Source organism: Diachasma alloeum, unplaced genomic scaffold (genome assembly GCF_001412515.2).
Source record: "Diachasma alloeum isolate Michigan unplaced genomic scaffold, Dall2.0 Dall_scaffold_00308, whole genome shotgun sequence".
Lineage (NCBI taxonomy): Eukaryota > Metazoa > Arthropoda > Insecta > Hymenoptera > Braconidae > Diachasma > Diachasma alloeum.
Genome location: NW_021680447.1, coordinates 1,123,713 through 1,136,567, shown reverse-complemented (window position 1 = coordinate 1,136,567; position 12,855 = coordinate 1,123,713).

The following is a 12,855-nucleotide window of genomic DNA, read 5'->3' as shown; positions in this document are numbered from 1 at the left end:
TCTATGGAACTTAACTAGAACTGTAATCTAACGAAAACATCTTCAAAAAAAGTACTGGAAGTTTCAGAAAGCAATTTTACAGAATCTACTATAGATTTTAGATGAATTAAAAATTAAATATAATTGTTGTTTGAATTTTATATTCACAAATTAAATATAATTGTTGCCTTGATTGTCATTCCTACGACGAAGTAAAACTTAAATTTCTATGAAATTTCGTTGAAAATATACCAGAAACCTAATCAAGTAATTGTTGAACTTTTCAAGAGATTCTACATGAAATCTGTGTTTGAATTTTCCATCAGTGCATTCTTGCTCCATTCGTAAAAGATAATCGTAGTTACTGAATATGACAGTCTCAATTTTACTAATTGCTCTGCTGGAGTATTACGACAATGCTGATATACTACTCCTTATAGCAATTATCTTCCTCTCTGAACATTTCTCAGTCTCGAGACTTCGTCGAGCTAATTAGGAAATATTCATAATTGATGATAATGCAAGTGAAAATTAAGTTCATGAGTTCATAATTTTTCGACCCACAAGTTGGATAACTTCGACCTTGCAAATTTCCCAAGGGAATTTGGGTGCAACCGAAGTACACTGCAATTTCGTTTAGCGTCAGTGGAAAGGGTACGGGCGAGTGCAGACCCTTCGAATCACGTGGGAAACGAGGGATTCGTCACATATGATGGGATAACTTCAAGAGACGAGGAAAGAGCGCGTATTTCCGACAACTGATGGAATAGTAGTCGAGCCTTCAGACAATTCGACTGCATAATTTTAGGAATATTACACTATAGTATTTCGAGTCTGATGATAAAAACAACAATTCTCGCAGAAAGTTCAGGATATTTTTGTCGAATTTGGAAGTTCGAGGGGCATTCGGCTAGATTATTTAACCGACATTGTTGCAGTATTTATGAACACCCTCCATTATTTTTCAATTTTTTCACATTTGAGATTTGAGATTTTCTTACGTAAAATAAGTTGCAATCATTCTAAATGTTAATAATTGTCAATGGAGTTTATTCAACGTCATATGTAGCATAATCATTCCATAATTCAACATAATTGTAATATTTAGAGATGGACTTGGATCAACTGGGAATGACTGGTCTACATAAGAGAAATACGCTCCTAAAAAAAATAATTCTTCTCTCAAGACAATGATTCTTTTAAATAAAATAAAGTTTTTTTTAATAAACATTTTTAGTCAACGTTTTGGTTATATTAAAAAAATGTTTTTTTGCTATTAATAAATCATTATTTGATCCAAATAAATTCTTCATTTATGCTAAATGAACAGTTTTCTTATATTAGGAAAATTTCATTATTGAATGGTAATAATTTATTATCGTTTTGGGATGGTAAAAAACTCGAAAATGATTGAACGGGAAACATGCAATAATTATTAATAATTATTAATATCATTATTATTAATTGTAATGAAAAATTGGATCAGAATGATTCTATTCAAGTCATCCAGATATCACCTTTCCAGAATTAGGTTCATACGATCTTTCTAAAAACTACTTATTTCAAATGAATAAATTGTTCATTCAATTGAAAAAAATCATTTATTTGAGGGAAATAAATTATTTGTTTAATATAATTAAATCCGTTTTTTTAAACGAGTAAGCAAGTTTATCCATTTGTAGGAACAATATTCTTGAAATAAGTAAAAAAATTTCAAATAAAGATTTTTATTTGATTCAAAACAATCATTTTTCCGAGTGTGCTTTAAAGAATGTGGATCAAAGATATAAAAAAAGGAGACCAACGGTAATACGTGTAACGAATTGAGAAACATAAAATATGTCTTTAAATTAAAAAAAAATTGTCAATAAAATTGTGATTTTTTTTAACACCGTAGAATTATTTTTTTTCATGAAACTTTCAATTCCTACAATTCTCGGAATGATTGTCATCTTCCCTCAAAATCAGTGATATACAGCCTCATGCAAATGCCACCGACGTGATAGGAAAATCAAAGAGAAGCGGAAACAAGTAATTAAATTAACTCGTGATGAGAAATCGAAGACAGAAGAATGTAAAGATTATGCACGAAGAGCGCATGAAAAACGATTAAACTCTAGTACTTCTGGTGATCTTTTTTATTTCGTCGAATCCTTAGATAGCTTCAAATGAACGGATTCGCAGGCGAGAAAGTCGGCGCTAAACGAAATCCAATAGTTTAATCCGTTCGTGAGATGTATTTTTTTTCAACTCTCTTCGTTTCGTTTTTCTCTCGCACGTGTTTTTTTTCGCCAGACTGATGTTTTTGAAATTTAAATCAGCGAAACAGATTTGCAAATAAATTTTCATTACAAATTTTCCAGGTGGGGTGAAAATAATATCATGTGACGAAAATAATTGCATTTTATATTTTCGTGGGAAAAATAATAAACACGTTGTGCTGCGAAAATGAGGGAAAATAGCGGCGTTACACGCCGAACGAACGAATGTCCGGTTTAATACACATAAATTTTTGATACCATCGCATACCAAAATATAATATCCTAGCTATCGAGGGGTCAAATATATAACTGATCAATAATATCTGGGAATATGATGCCTGTGCCCTCGATAAAATTGCTCTTTATCCACCTGTGTTGCATTCGAGAAGTGGAAAATGAAAAACGAAACAATCAAAAATTCAGAATTAATTGGCAAACTTCATGGACTTCACATTTCATTGCAGAATTATTTTTTTACGATCTGTGGAACATTCTCATACCATTGAAAGCGCGTGTATGTTGGGATAATTTTTTTAATACCCATCCATGATGGATAAATTTTTTAATGATTTGACGGTCGTGAACATCGAAATTGCAATATTATTTTGGGGATATAATTTTAAATGATGGGGGCTGTCAATTTCAGGGCTTGAACAGATAAATTATGTTAGTGTGGGGTTGAATTGGTCTATTTCATCTTAATGAGGTCTGAAAAATTGCAAACGTGTTAAAAAATTCCGTCTCAGACGTATTGAACAATATTTGTTGACAGCGATGTTACATGAAAAAAATTATTTGGTGAATTTCACCAACTAGTTGTTGAAAAAAATTAATTATCAATCAGTTGGTGAATTTCAAGGCATAATTACGATTCTTTTGGCGCCACAATTTAACTTATGTTTTCCGCACCATTTTCCCCAGGATTACGGGAAAAGTAATGAAAAAATTCCATCTGCATTATTTCTCCTGAATTATAGAGATTCTTCACAGAAGACAGGTTTATATAGCGTTCCACATCTTGTGGCGTCACTGGATATTCCTGGATAGAATTTTAGAGTGGGTATGAGGGGAACCACGATAATTCTCAATATTTGTTGACAAGACAACTGTACTGCAAAAATACGACAGTCCAGACTGAAATTTGAACCCGAGACCTTCCGATTATGTATCAGGAGCTCTCCCAACTTAAGGTTAGGTCACAAGGCTCACAAAAAAGGAGTCACTAAGGTCACAAAGTAACAAGGGTCACATAAAAAAAAGAAGTTTTTGACTGAAAAGTCTTTTGTTGCCTGAATTTTGTTGACTGAATTTTTGCGATTATTGTTGCGATTTTTTGCAGAAAATAAATCAGTCCAGAACATCTCCAACAAAAAAATCTCCAGTAAAATTGAGTTTTGATGTCAAGTACCTACACGAAGCTTTATGGAAATGTTTGTATCGTGAAAAATATGGATTGAAATGCTTATACCCCAAAAAATAATTGAGAGGGAATTTTTTCATTACTATTCCCCTATTCCTGAGGAAAAATGGTACGGAAAATGTATCTCAAATAACGGGGCCAAAGGAATCGTAATCTTCCCAATTTCAATAATTTTTTTCTTAGTGCAAGGTATTTTACTGTGGAAAATTTCCAAGCCACGAGTTTCTTGATATAATAACGAAGTACTTCTCAAGAAACGTTGTTTTTCTCAGTTTATTGCTTAATTTTCAAAAAATTTCTAAGAGTAAATCTCAATTTAACAAAAGTTGATCTAACCAATAGTTTACTTTTCCAAAGTTGATTTAACTCAGTTTGTTGACGAAGATTTTTAGACCCGCTCCTATAGTAAATACATAATTGTTCACCAAAGACTCTGTACACATGCTTGAGGAAATTCCAAGTTCATTCAAGACCGGGGAGCATTTACCAGCTCCTGCCACTGACAGGTGAAGCACTCGGTGAGCACGAAAGTTTTCGGGTGAATTTCCAACGGGTATTTTCACCTCGCTCCTTCGTTGCGCTCAAGTTTTCTCAGGAGTACCTTAATACTGAAATTGAAATGGAAGCGCGTGTAATAATAGTCGGTGGCCTATATACGATTTCAGAAGGTACTGCCAAGAATTTTCGGGATAACGCAGGGCCGAAGGGTCGGGGAGGGGAAGGCTTCGGGGGAATGGGAAGGCACGGGAAAAGTGAGATACATGGATGCCATGGTGGTATGCATTCTCGGCTTTCCTCGTGGAAACTAAACTCGAGTTATTACGCGGATGGGATTAGGTGGTTTCCATGGCTGTGAGTTTCCAGAGCTTTTGGACGGCAAAACTGCTTCGGCTTTACCACCCCTTCCCTACTACTTCTACCATTACCCACCCGAAATTCCCGTTGAGTTCCAACACGGCCCCTGTTGGGAAATACGTTTGTACATTTATGCAGGGGAGTGCTACATGAAATTCTATATAATATCCTCGCGTTAATTATGGAATTAGGTAACCACTGTTGAAACACCCCAGTGGCGACAGTGTATTGCAAACATATGATTTCGGTGCGGGGGTTATTTTTAGGAGTTCTAACACAACTCTCATTTTGATGATTTAAATTTGTAATTAATTCGAAATGGAGGGGGACATGAATTGAAATATTTTGGTGAAATTTCAGAGAATAGTTGAACTGAAATTTATGGCTCTCATTGATTTTTCCATGAAATTTGGAATTTTCAGGGACGAATTTTCAGTTCCGGAGACACAATGTTGAAAATTTTAGGCTGAAATTTCCGGTACACTTTTCGATCATTTTTATCGTACTCGCGGAGAGAAATTTTCTAGAAGAATTCTAGTACGAATACTGGAAAAAATCACAATCCACCGGCCGTGAAAAATTCTAGTGCTGTTAAGGTTAAATTTCTTGGTATTTCTGGTAAAATTTCTGGGGATTTCTGTGAAATTTTCACAGAAATACGGGGAAAAATTCACGTTTTGCCCAATAAAATTTCTAGTACCGACACTGGAATTTTTTCCTGACCGTCACTTTGCGCCTCTTTTCCCGTGCTAGCACTAGAATTTTTCTAAAAAATTTCTCTCTGTGTAAATAGGTTTTTTCGCAATTTTCAAAGAAAAATCCTTCGAGTTTTGAACTGTAGAATCATTGGGCGGAAGAAACGGGAAATCGCAAACTCTGGGGAGTTCAAAGCATTAATTTAAAACGGGTCACTTCTCATTGTCGGCAAATGACGACAAACTTTTACTCAAGGTTATCCGCGATGCCAAATTTCAGGGTAAGAATAGAATTCAAGAGCCGTGAGGGAATGGATTGGATTAAGGGAGCACTCGCACTTGTAAACTTTTTAATTATAAACACCTGGAGGTGGAGATATTTAATTTGAGAATTTTCACAACTTTGGAAGTACACGGGGGGACATTTGCATTTATTTCGAACAATACTATTCAATTATGGCGGGGGATTCTTGGAGTTTTATGCTCATTGTGAAATTTATGGGGAATAAGGGAGATGATGGAGGTGAACTGCGCCTTACATTACGCTTTCGACTCGTTAAGATTTTATTTTCATTGTTCATTCAGATCCAATTTTAGCGTGAGCTGGAATGAGTCGTTTGCTAGTGGGGAATTGGAACTGGTTCGACATTTTCTTTAGAGAATTCAACTGAGAAAAAAATTACTCTAAGGAATTATTTTTTTAGGAGAAGAATTTATTTTTTTCGAAGCTAATATGATTACATGTACTTATTATTATATTCGCCAAAAATGCAATTGTTGAGATAAAATTAGACAGCCATCATACTCGAACTAAAATTCATGCAGATTCAATAATTTGAATTTGTCATAAAATCAAAAGTTTCACAAATTTAATAATGTGGGAACAAATAATTTTCCGTCTTTTCAAACATGATTTGTTATTAAATTTTCTTTTCAGTAATCATCAGAATGATTAAAATCTTTGAACTATTGAATTTTTATTGGAAAGAATAAACAGGAGCGCACTTATCTATATTCTCCATGAATTTTATAAATCAATTAGAGAAATTGTTGAAATTTTCGGAAACCTTATTTTTTAGTTACGATTCCGAACGACTGCTTTTACGGTGGAAAATTGATTGTTTGCAAATTTTGGAATAAGAATGCTTTTCATTTTCCAAAGGTTCGACTGCAAACGTATAAAAGTATTTCACCGACGAAAAAAATAGCCAAAGTACTTAAATATCCCTAAGTTCTCATCGTAGTACACTTTAAGAAAAAATAAGAAATAATTTCGAGGAGAGCGACATATAATTCAATTTAATGATGAAAAAATCACGCAAATTCGATGACATTACAAATTTTTCTGCAGCAGGAAATCAAAAGTTCCCCAAATTACTGGATTATTTAATCAGAATATAAATATTCAAGACGAAAATATTTGAAATTTTTACTCAGTTGTATTTTAAAGAGTATATGTACTTGAATGTTCCTTTAAAGTAGCTCTACCCTTCGGCCGAGCTACGCTGTACTTTTGGATATGTTCAGTTTTTAAATTTTTCAACTAAATTGCATGGAAAAAATTTGAAAAAATTCATACCCACTCAGTATAATCTAAATTAAATTTCGCAAAATATTGATATTTTTTCAAACATTTCCCTCTTATAAATAAATAATAAAACTTGTTTGCAAAGTGGTGGATTATTTTTTAAGAGGTGTCAAAATAATTCTTCATTTTTTCACATCTAATGAAAAAAAATTCAGATTTTAATCTTTGATTACAATGCAAATGTTAATTTTCACATAAGACACTGGGTTAAATCCTGATTTTTAAACATTTCTTCTTTGAAAAACCAAAATGATAATTAAATTGAGAAAAAAAATTGAATTCCGAATCTAATCGAGTTTTCTGCAATTTTTTTGCAGTTTTTAACAATCTTTGAATTTACCGTAAGGGTAGAGCTACTTTAATTAATTTCTTTAAATAATTGCACTAAAATTTACAGATTCTATTGTATTCACCATAAAATTTGGAATATTCAAAGACGAAGACCCTTGAAATGTCAGCCGACAAATTATATTATTCATTATTTTTCTCATCATTGCGTATCAAAATTTTCCATTAATAATATTTCTCCTATTATTTTTATTGTCAATAATCAATATGGTCATATCGTTCTTGATAAGCGCGAAACATGTTCTGCCGTAGTCCATACTCTCCAAAAAACGATAAACTCACAAATATCTTAACCACTCCACAACACTGTATTTATTCCCATCGCAGAACTCTCCGTACGATCAAAAACCCCGAAAAGATTTCGAGATGTTTCCGAAAAATTACGTTTTCAGACAATTATATATCGGAAACGGCGGAATCGTTTGGCACGGAAAAACTATTGTGTAATCCTAAAATACCGCCACAACGATAATACTCCGCAGCAAACCATTTGGAAGTAATTGAGCCATTTCTGGACACACACATACTCGCCTGGGGTTGGATATTTTTTCCATTAATGCTCGTCTCCTTCATTCCGCGCCATCCTCAATAATTTCCACCGACCGCAGAATCATAGTTGAAAAAAAAACACAATTAATTACTGACATAACATCACTGCATGAAAGCGAGTTCGCGTGACATTTTTACTGCATTACCCCGCCCCTAATGACGGAAAAATAAACGACTCACAGAACCCGTGAAATTAGGGAAACAAAACAGAATTTTAAATCCAACCGACAATTAATCTCGTGTCTACACCCTCACCCCTCGCTCTCACCCACGTGAAAATTTGGTCTTCTTATTTTGCCGTGTTAACGAGTTATTGCCTTGCACACCCACTAGAACGGTACTGGGACTACTACAGAGTACGCTTTCAACGTCGCAAGGGGTTTCTGAAAACTTTCAACCTTTCTCAATTTTAGCTGTGGTAGAACTGGCTCGACTGCCAAGATTTTTCAAGCTTTTTCCATAAGGTGAACTATACTCTCGCTTTCTCTCTCTCTCTCTCGCCCTGGCCCATGCTTTGTGCATATTCAGGTTGGACGGACTATTTTCTTCTCATGTTGAAAGTGCTCGTTCAATCTAGTTGAATTGTCCCAAGTGTTGTGTTTAGATTTTAATCGTAAGCAATGCTATTTTTCCATACATAAACCTCATTGCTGAGTGTTACTCCCTTGAATCCAAATTTAATCTTCTTTCTTTTATTCTTTTATGCATTTTGGTCTCCCGCGAGAGTTTTATCATCACTGTGGAACATTTTTTGGCTGATATTTCCAGTACATTTGGTGGAATTTTTTGTAAGACAGTTTTAGTGACGCAATTTAAAAATTCACGATTTAAGAAAAAATGAATGGAAATTTTGAATTTTAGGTCAATTATCCCATGAAAATGATAAATTACAGAAATTTTCGATAATTCTGGAAATTTCAATTAATTGAACATTTGGATTAGAAAATCGACCAACTAGCGTCAAGTGTGAAATCCAATACAATATTGATCACAATTTTGATTGAAAAAATTTACAAAATAACGTATTCAACAATGAAACATCGGAAAACGTATGGAGATGATAAGATTTTCGGGAAAACTGAAATCTTCCTTGAAAAAAAGTTGCCAACTTGAACGAAGTACATGGATAATTAAAAATAAATTCATTAGAAAGGGTAAATACCATTTGCTGTGTGTACACTGAGAGAAAAATTTCCTAACATTTAGACCATATTTAATTTTTAAAAATATTATTTATGTCAAGTGCTGGAACCCGCGAAATGGGTTATTTACACTGTCAGCATGAGAAATCATGATTTCTTTCGATTTCTTGTGATTTCTATGATTTCTCGTAGATTCCAATGATTTCGTGATTTCAAGAAATCACTGAAGAAATCATGATTTCGGGACCAGAGTGGAACATCTGTCGATAATCGCAGTTTTCTACATGATGCTACAATACGTAAAGATGTCAAAACCTTCATAGCGTCACATTTAGTGATTGGGCGATTTCGAACGCACCAATATCATAACAAAAATTGTAGAATTAAAACTGCAAAATCAATTTCGATTTTCCACTTATCGATGATTTCTAATGATTTCGTAAATCACCTGATTTCTTTATGATTTCTATTGATTTCCGATGATTTCCAGAAATCTTTAGAAATCACTACCGAAAATCGAAATCACTTGATTTCCAATGATTTTCATTGGTTTCTATCAACTTCGACTTTACACTTATCGATAATTTCTAATGATTTCGTAAATGACCTGATTTTTTAATGATTTCTATTGATTTCCGATGATTTCCAGAAATCTTTAGAAATCACTACCGAAAATGGAAATCACTTGATTTCCAGTGATTTCCATTGATTTCTGGTGATTTCTTCCTCCATTTCCAGTCGAGTGGTCCAGTGATTTCCTAAGTGACCAGCCCCTCGCATGACGCGATCTATTATAAAAAATGTCGATCATGTTGCATTTGTATCTCTGCTGACGACATTACAAAAACCAGGTGTCTGAGAGCTATCTGAATTTAAGATGTCGGATGGTAAAAAACGTCTGAATCTTCGAAAGTGTCTGAAAATCTGACTAATGTCTGAAAATTTCAACCGCCGTCTCTGTCTGAAAATGATGGTAGACATTTTTTGTGTCTGAAATTCAGTTATTTATGAGCGATTCAAACATTTCACTATTAACATATCTCACCTGATTCAGACGGCAAAGTCAATTCAAACATTAATTTTTACCAAATTTCTCATGTCTGACAACCATCTGAATTTAAGATGGCAGACGGCAAAAAACGTCTGAATCTTTCAACGTATCTGAAAATCTAACTGATGTCTTAAAATTTCAAACACCGGTCGTGTCTGAAACTAATGTCTGTATCTTAATTTCAGAAATCTTGGTGTCTGAACTTGAAATATCTCCATTGATTCAGACACATTTTAATGTCTCAAAAGTGTCTACAAAATCGTCCCAAAAGTGTTTGAAAAGTGTCTAAAAAAGTGTCTGAAATTCAGAGATTAGTTATCGCAGTGGAATTCGTGAAATTTCGTACTTCTGCTGATGAATTCGTAATTCCCCCTCTGGCCACTTGCGACACTGTCCAAGAAGGTATCCCCACCGCACTCACTCGGCCAGCCTCACTATGACTGCCCTAGGACCCTCATAATTGGAAGGGTTATCAACTTGCTACCCTAACTATGACTGCACTAGAACCCTTACAATTGGAAGGGTTATAAATTGTGCTCCTAATATAAGTTTATGACCCTTGCTCCGCACTACCTGGACACTGCCCACCCCTAAATTGGACGAACTGTTTTCTCCTGCTCTTAAAAGTGCCCGTTCAATCTAGTTGAATCACCCCAGGTGTCGTGCTTAGTTCTTCATAGTAACCAATGTTATTTTTCATTACATAAACCTTATTGCCGAGTGTTACTTCCTCAAACCAAATTTAATCTTCTCTTCTGTACTCTCATGCAACTTGGCCTCCCCTGAGAGTTTTATCATGCTGCATGAACAAAGGAGGAGCCTTGAATGAGAATTTTTCTTTAAAAAAATTCTCCATTCACCAACTGTTCATGTTGGTACCTCCACCAAGGTTTTTTGGCACGAAAGCTTCTCTCATTGTTGTCCCATGGGGAATTACTCTCTGAAATCTGCATGCTCCTCTTCATTCACCTCGTTTGACAATTGCTATTGCAATAAAATTGGCTCAGAGACATCGGGATGAATTCGTAAACGGCAATCCTGATTGTGGAATTCAGGAGATGGGGAGAAAATCAGGATGAAAGTTGTCATACAGCAACTCTGTCGATCGTGACTGACTCGAAATCGCTTTTCCCCCGATATTTTTCGCGAGAAATCCCTCCCTCACGGCTGGCGATTGAATCTCACGGTCTTGGTCCCTCCGAGGATATTTTCAACCATATCCCGCAGTGTTGAAGTGCATATCGATTGCATGTAACATGCGATAAATTGGCAAAGTCGTATCTCTTCGTTTCTTCTCGTCGCGGTGAAGGAGATTGAGGGGACACTTGATTCGAAGGGATTACAAAACTGGAGAATTTTAAATAAATTGCGGGAGATGTGGAATTAATGGGGAGATGATGCTGTGATAATTGAGGGTATATGCTACAGTGCTACCTTGGGAGAAACATTGAATTCGATTCGGGAGAAAACTCATGAAATATGAAATGATTTTCCGCCACACGGCGATAAAAACAAAATCTGACTCATGTGGTCATTAGATAGTCACATTCATTTCGAATCTGTCTCCCTTTGTTAGTAGTTTCTTAGAGACTCACCGAACCAAACACATACCGAACAGTTAGTGCTCAGAAGCAAAAAGTCGATGATTCGATCATCAGAAGGTCGATTGTGCAAAAATGCAGCTGAAAATTGATGATTTTCGGCTCGAAAGATCGCCCACATTTTTAAATAGATCATTTTAAATATTCCTCCCACTGCTAATAGCTTCCTAGAGACCCACCAGACCAAAAAAATGTCGAATAGTTGCTGCTCAAAGCAAAAAGTCGATAATTCCAACGTCAGAAGCTCGTTTTTTGAAAAAATGCAATTGAAAATTGATGATTTCGCGTTCGAAAGATCGACGGCATTTCCAAACAGATCGTTTCAATACTTTCACCCCTTGCTAATAGCTTTCTAGACACCCACCGGGCCAAAAAAACCTCGAGCAGTTGCTGCTCAAAAGCAAAAAGTCAACGATTCCAAAGTCAGAACCTCGTTTTTATAAAAAATACGGTTAAAAATAGACGATTTCAAGTTCGAAAGATTGCCGACATTTCAAAACGGACAATTTTTAACCTCTTCCCGTTGTGTTAGCTTCCTAGAAACTCACCGGACCAAAAAAACCTCGAGCACTTGCTGCTCGAATGCAAAAAGTCGACGATTCCAACGTCAGAACCTCGTTTTTATAAAAAATACTGTTAAAAATAGATGATTTCAAGTTTGAAAGATTGCCGACATTTCTAAACGGACAGTTTCTAACATCTTCCCATTGTGTTAGCTTCCTAGAAACTCACCGGACTACAAAAATGTCGAATAGTTACGCCTCAAAAGCAAAAAGTCGATCATTCCAACGTCAGAAGCTCGTTTTTGCTAAAATGCAACTGAAAATTGATGATTTCGCGTTCGAAAGATCGCCGGCATTTCCAAACAGATCATTTCAATTCTTCCTTCCGTTGCTAATAGCTTTCTAGACAGCCACCGGACCAAAAAAAAACCTCGAGCAGTTGCTGCTCAAAAGCAAAGGGTAGATGATTTCAATGTCAGAAACTTGTTTCTGCAAAAATGCGTCAAGATGAATAGCTTCAGAGGAGATTCTGTCGCTGTTATGGGCAAAAAAATCAAGAAAAGTGTCCCACACACCATAACGAATTCCAAGAACGTCATGTGGAATCAATTTTCTGCGTTTTTTTAATTGTGCAAGTTCGGCGAAAAATCAATCATTGAAGATTTAGAAGTAAAGTATAATTTTTCTTCTTGAATTCGTAAATGGTATCGTTAACTCGCATCTTCCACCTGAAGAAAGACTTACGGTCTCCATGAACTTTGTTCTCGCTCACTTTAAAACCCCTAATGATGATGTTCGTAGCTTTTTCACTTCTCATTGTTGCTTGCTCCTAGCCCAGTTAATTCGTGAGAGTTCCGTCTCTT